Raw genomic sequence first — 6,586 nt, 5'->3', positions numbered from 1 at the left:
CGCCTTTTTGCACTACATGTACTGCATGTCCTGCACCATTCTTCCAAATCTCGCCTCATACCTATCCAGTAAAATCTTTGTCGTAGATGACTCAAAGTCTTCCTAATTCCGAGATGTCCTCCTGTTGAATTATCATGGCATTGATGCAGCAGAACTTCCCGTAACTTCCTCGGTATAACTGTTTGCCAAGTCATCACTTTCCCATCTCCGTACAAGAATACCATCTGCAAGCTTTGACTGGTCCCATTGTGCCCAATAGTGCTTTGTCACAGGGCTTAGACTAGACACCTTCACCCAAGCAGGGTGCAAAACACTTGCCTTTAGAAATCAATCATTGGCTTCAAATCTTGATCTTTCTCCTGTTCTGCTTTGATATCTATATTTGGTTCCATTTCATCATCATCAACTTCTTCAGTCACTTTGACTTCACCTTGATGGCATTTAGTTAGTTCAACCTCTCTCTTAACAGTTACCAGAACTTGGCCTTTGTTATTCCCAAACGTCATTTTATCAAAATCAATTACAAACTTCCTTGGTAGTAGATAGTCCAATCCCAATATGCATTCATCTTCAATGTCAGCCAAGTATACTTTCTGTCTGTCCTTTATGTCCATGAGCTCAATAGTTACCCACACTGGTCCCCACAACCTTGTAGAATGTCCCGTCACACCATAAAGCTTCTGTATGGCTTCTGGTACTCCTTCATGATCTAACACCTTGATGCTCACAAGGGTTTTGCTGAGACGCAGAGTTTATGACAAAGTTGCACCTTTGGCCATCTAGCTTTCCTGTCACATAGACGCTGTGTGTGCTTGGCATTTTACACCTAGCTGTTGGGACTTTCATGATGGGGGTTGGTGGGCGTCGCTCAACACTAATCACTACTGGTCTCCTTGAGGCTGACTTGCAGTTTTTATAGGCGTTTTTGCATTTTTTTACCACTACCTCACCTTTTATGGATGGATCTTCGGCAAAACTGTTATGGAGATTCATTGGCAAAAAGCAAAACTGAAGATTTGTATGTATTTCCCCAGATACATATCCGTTAAATACAACTTATCAATTAGTCTTAAATCAAACAAATTTTTTAAATCATGAGATAACCACTCCTTTAACAACTTAGACCTGTGTAAGGTGTGGATGAAACACGATCTACCTTGTTTTTGTATTCGACATACTGTTCGTAGTCCTAGTTCTGAGATGCGACATGTAACTATTCTTCTAACTGTATGATGCTTACATAAAATATATCAAAATACTCAAACGATAAACGTTGTATAATACACAATTAATTTTTTTATTTAAAAACTGATAAATGGTTGTAATAGACACTCCAGATATTTCGACGTCGTTCACACGTCGAAACATGTAGTGTCTTTTACGACCGTCACTCGTTTGAGTTTTAATATATTTTTAATATTTACATAAGTTCCTAGAATCTTAATCTATGATGCTTACGTATTGAAATGTATAAAAAAAAATGTCATGCTAAACAAAATACCTATAAAAGTGAATAAGCGTTTACGTAGATAGATAAAAAGAAGTCTGAAGATATGATGCTGGTGTTTGTTTTCTGTTTATTTGTTTTGTGGAATATCAAGTAAAGTTCCCATAATTTACACTACTGTTCAGCTTTAGAAGCTGAAAACAGGCCTCAAGTTTCCAGTGTAATCTTTGATGCCATTCTTTCCGGTGAAATTATTTACTTTCGGATAAGAAAAGACTAAAACAAGTCATACAGTTGCTTAATTACACGATCAGCTTAGCAACAACAAGTTTTCATCTATCATTCTTTGTGAATGAAATCTGATTGTATAAACAATAGATCTTAGAAGAAAGTACATTAACTGATTTATTGATCTGTAATACACAATCACTGGCTCTTAAGATGATCTATCAAACTGGGAGTAATTTTAACGTTGTATATACCTATCATTCATGGTTCATTAAAACTCTTTAGTTAGTAATGCAATCTCATACGCACGTGGGCAGCAGTCAGGTCAGAGATCCTTATTGTTTTGCTATAACTCTCTTTAATTTTGAATTACTGAATCAGAGGAAAATGAGTCATGAAATAGTAATCACCACCACAATATCTTTGAAACGAATAACGAGACCGACTGTCACTCTTATACTGTACCAACAGCTGAAAGTGCGGAGCGTGAAGCGCAATCGTTAGGTCTTCCAATGTACACGCTAATTAGGCCATGCATGGCCGATATATATAAAAGAACGTGAAACACCTACAATACCGAATAATACAATAGTGAACAACCACTACGGTATTCTTAAAAGTCTATTTCCTAAGTCCGCTATTTCCTGATTTTCGTGTATATCATTTAAATTCTTGGTGTAGAATAAAATATCTGCTGTGATAATTTTAGATGAACTGAAAATACTTTTCAGCTTTATCGAATCAATCCACCAAACAGGATATTCTAACAAGATAAGGTTATCACAGAACAATGCTGAATGTATACCGGTTGAGTTTAAGTTAAGGAATAATAAATTGACTGTACACAAGGTGTAATACACAATGAACAGTATCTTTATTAGAGCTGAACACAAAAACATAACGTATGTGCTCACTATATTTGGAAATGTCACTTCTCTATAGGATTTCTTCAGTTGAATACTTGATTAAGGCCAGATCAAGACTGATTAAATGAAAGGTCTCAACTTAACATGAAACCTTGCATTTACCTAACTAGATTACGTTATCACATTATTAGTCATTCTCATTTTAAAAAGGTGGGGCCGAAACCTATAGATGCTACCCCTACAACTAGAAGAGAACATTGTCCTAACCTTAAACAAGGTCGCATGTTAGCAATATTCTCAGCGGGTAGTACTAGATACCACCTAACTTTGAGAAAAATAACAAAGATAACTTGAAGCAAGACGAACTAAACGACTTTTCTTGCGCATGTGTTATGTAGGAACCTACAGATACAAAGAATGGATTTAAAACAAATATTATAACACTACAGATGTTGTTTGTTATTAAGCACAAAGCTACACGAAGGGCTATCTGTACTCTGACCACCACGAGTATAGAAACCAGGTTTCTAGTAGTACAAGTACGCAGACATATCGCTGTGCCACTAGGGGCTAACGCGACAGAAAGAAGAAACTTATAATACGTTCATGTATATCATACTGTTGAGAATGTTTTTTTGCTTCATTTTTATCTCTAAAAAATTAGAAGAATATGCTAAACAAAATTATACTGAATTAAATACACCAACAATATATTTAAACACAATAATTTTATCTGTGCTTTAACCTAAGGCAGTAGTTCTCGTGAAAATGTCCAAAACATACTTCTCTTTTGATATACAGTGTCAATGACAGCAAGACATAAGCACGTGGTATTTCCGGATAAAGTTCCACTCAAACCAAGCGTTATACATAAAACTCAAAAAAGCCCAATTCAAACGATTTTGGTTTGTTTCGAATTTCGCGCAAAGCTATACGAGGGCTATCTGCGCTAGCCGTCCCTAATTTAGCAGTGTAAGACTAGAGGGAAGGCAGCTAGTCATCACCACCCACCGCCAACTCTTTTACCAACGAATAGTGGGATTGACCGTCACATTGTAACGCCTCCACGGCTGAAAGGGCGAGCATGTTTGATGGGACAGGGATTCGAACCCGCGACCCTCAGATTGCGAGTCGAGCGCCCTAACCACCTGGCCTGTCCGGTTAAAAACAGACGAAAAAAAACTGACACTGGTACAAAAATAATTATTTGTTTACCGTTAAACGATAAACATAAAGCATTGGTAGATGAGTTTATCGAAGTTGTGCTTAGGCATAGCTATTACATGACATCCAAATTCGGAGAAATCAAGTCATTTCATTAGGAGCGTACAATTATTTTGAGTTCGTTTTTGTAAATATTGTTATCTGACAAGTTGACACTTTAATGTTTCTTCAGTTCCAAAAAACCAAGAGTTACAAGCTTGAAAAAAACAAATGCTACATGTTCCTGACGTGTGACTGCGTCCAGTTTTAACTTATTACATTTTAAGAATTACAGGAAGGGTGACAACGAGGCTGCCATTCTATATACACGAGTGTGTGCTTCTAACATTATTTAAAGGAATAGATCAGGGATTCCGAACCTTTTAGTTCCTCTGTACCCCTTGGGCATTCTCTCCCAAACATCTAATGGAGGGAGGAGAGCTTGTCCAGTTGGCGGATCCCTAGTTTATAAGCTGATTTGTAAGGAGGGTATTCTATATTGCTTAAGTTCTACATTACTTTTTAAAAACATGAGTTATAATGTAGCACAGTAATAACATCACAATATTCACAACTTTTTGTCTAAAGAGCGTATATTTATGTATTTGTTTGAATTTATGCACAAAGCTACACAATGGGGTATCTGTGCTCTGCCCACCACGGGTATCGAAACCCGGTTTCTAATGATGTAAGTCAGCAGACATATCGCTGTGCCAATGGGGGGGGGGGGGCATACTTATGTGAACCACTTTGCTCTTTTTGTTTGACTGTAGATTAAAACACCATGTAAAGTGTAAATCATGGTTATACTCTCAGACCCCTATGTACCCCAGGTTGGGAATGTCTGGCATAGATGAATGAAATACTCTTGCTCCAGGTCCCAACATTTTGAGGCACAGTACAAAAATAAGAGGAAAATTGCAGTGGCAGAAGTTTGCAGGCTTAAACCGTAAAATCAAATTTCGATACGATACCCATACCCGTACTGGGCACAGCACTGATAGCTATTTATGTCTTTGTGCGCTTAACATGCAAAACCAGGTGTGCAACAAAGCACTATCGCCATCTGTAAATATTTTAACAAACCATAATGTAAAACTATTTTTCCTAGATGAAACAAATTACAGCGAAATGTCTGAAACTAGTCGAATTGATTATCCGTCAAATGTCTGTTCATCACGAAACCCAAAAATTTCATGCATATACAAAAGCAATAAAACAGATTTTTGCAAATTCTGATGTAACAAAACACCTTTATTTTGTAGAAATCTTAACATATTAAAGATCAAAATCAGTGTTTTCTATTAAATATAAATTTAACTGTTGTTATTTTTGAGAATGTGGTCAACTAATTTTATCTATTATTTAAACTCTGCAATATAATATTGTACGTACATTTTAATTGCACAAAAATGGACACTAGACAGATACGGCAAAACACTTTTAATTCTCTTCTTCATCCCAAAATATCCACAAAGTTCTTAGTCCACAGTCAATATACATAAAAAAAGATTCTACTGTAGTGTATCATGTATTATAAATTTTTCCAGGACCAAACTCGTACATCTTGTTTCCTTTTCTGTAAACCATACGCCAGTGCTTCCAAAATTCTTTTCCTAGAATCCCTTTTATTTTGCCTGATAAAATTCCCTGTAACTTAATATGCTGTCCTTCAGTTAACTATGGCCAAGGCCTTGCTTTCTAGCTTTTTAGTTAAAAATTCAAATTTCTTCTTTTAAAGTGGATTAATATGCTATGAGCTTATTGCAGATTATACACAAGGCCTTAACAACAAAATTTAAGGATGACAACAATGGACTAGTTGGTTGATCTAGGCAATTCAATGCACTTAAAAACAAAATAAAATATCTCAAAGCCTGCCCTTATCATTTAAATACTTATAAAGCCATCATTTAAACTTCCTTAAATTTACTGCTTCCATCACATCTGAAGGCAGCCCATTCCAAAGGCTAACCATCTTGTTAGAAAAACAAAACTGTCTTAGCTGAAAATGACCCCTACTCTGCTAGAAATATATATATATTTGTATCCCTTAGTCTTATCATTAAGTAGGAAAATAAAAAGATAATACATCAACACTATTCATTCCCTTAACAATCTTAAGCACCTCAACCAGATCACCTTTAACTATTCTTCTTTTCAAGAGAAAAATACTTCCAGAGATCATAGCCTGTCATTATAGGACATCTTTTACATTCCAAGTATAATTCTAATAGCCCTTTTCTGAACTATTTCCAAAAATTCAATGTCCTTCCTAAGGTAAGGAGCTCAAGACTGAACACAATGCTCCATATGTGGCCAAACCAGTGACCTATACATCAAAGTTATAACCTCTTTAGACTTGTATTCAATATTTCTGCAGATACAACATAAAATCCTATTTATCCTCCCACCCAAATCTGCCTACTTGTTATGCATAATGCTCTCTGGCTACAGTAATTTTGAGATACCTACAGAAACTATGGTGCCATAAGGTGTATTTAGTTCTTTAAAAGTCTTCCATTTGTTTAAAGTTCTCCATGTATATCTACCTGTAAGCTCTGTCACTCAATTGTACATGCACGTACTTTACACAGGAATCCAGCCACTGTCCATTGCAAGTCCAGCATTAGTTCTCAACGGCTACCTGCAAGAGATTTTTCTCAGGTGAAAGAAGCAACCATGACAAAAGGAAGGTGGCAAGAACAGCTAATCAGACTTTCATAAAGGAATACATTGAGTTGTGGCCTTGCCTCAAGCCAAGTGAGCTTGGCACAAACCACATTCTCTGTAGCCTGTGCAAGTTAGAAGGTTGGTATCTGTGCTACTGACAAATCTTCTT

This window comes from Limulus polyphemus, unplaced genomic scaffold (genome assembly GCF_000517525.1).
Source record: "Limulus polyphemus unplaced genomic scaffold, Limulus_polyphemus-2.1.2 Scaffold5416, whole genome shotgun sequence".
Lineage (NCBI taxonomy): Eukaryota > Metazoa > Arthropoda > Merostomata > Xiphosura > Limulidae > Limulus > Limulus polyphemus.
Note: the sequence above shows the minus strand (reverse complement) of the source record.